The sequence below is a fragment of the Ornithorhynchus anatinus genome, chromosome 6 (assembly GCF_004115215.2).
Source record: "Ornithorhynchus anatinus isolate Pmale09 chromosome 6, mOrnAna1.pri.v4, whole genome shotgun sequence".
NCBI lineage: Eukaryota > Metazoa > Chordata > Mammalia > Monotremata > Ornithorhynchidae > Ornithorhynchus > Ornithorhynchus anatinus.
In genome coordinates, this window is record NC_041733.1 from 11,004,080 (window position 1) to 11,004,786 (window position 707).

Here is a 707-nt window from a genome sequence, read left to right on the forward strand (position 1 = left end):
AAATTTCAACCGGGTCATCTTGAGGTGTTTCTCCTGGGTGGATAGAATAAATGCACCAAGCCTAGCAGCTAAGCAAACAAATGAATCTAATTAGGGCTCCCCTGCACCGGTGAAACTCGCTTGACTCCCAACTCATCTGGTCTGGGTTCATGAACTCAAAGGGGAAGACCAGATTTTCAGAAGGAAGGGTGACTGGCATCGTTAAGGAAGAAAAGCAGAACGTTAAATCCAGGGAGGGAAAGGGAAATCTTGCTTATAATCTTGCTTATAATCAAGAGTCTTCAGGAGTAACTCCACCTAACCTGGGTTTATAAAATCGGGAGAGAAAGAGACAGGAGAAATATCAAGTAGGAACTGGTCCCCTCTCTCAGGATGGCACCTGGAGAGTTTCCAGTCCTCTTCCAGCCTCGGCTATGGGACGGAGAGTCAAGCAGAGGCATATCCATTCCATTCCTAGCTTGGGCAGTGGCTAGCGAGTGGAAGGCCATCTGCTGCAAGTCAAAACTCACCTGTGCTGAGCAGAAGCGGCACAGGAGAGTCGAGGGCAGAGACTCAGGTTTACTGTGCAATCGTAAACCACTCCCCTATTTTTACCAAGAAATCTCTACAGATATGCTACCAAAATGACTGTAGGAGGTGGGGCGTTCTGGGAGGCAATGGAGTCACTAATGGGTCGGAGATGCTTCGACAGCATAAGACAAGGAACT

At 48.1% G+C, this 707-nt stretch overlaps 1 non-coding gene across 1 annotated transcript; it reads left to right on the plus strand.

The window, feature by feature from the left end:
- The first annotated feature begins 361 nt into the window (after positions 1-361).
- LOC114813001 lies at positions 362-499 on the plus strand. Its single transcript, XR_003760612.1, has one exon. It is a non-coding gene; the product is annotated as a small nucleolar RNA SNORA7 (small nucleolar RNA).
- Positions 500-707: the final 208 nt, after the last annotated feature.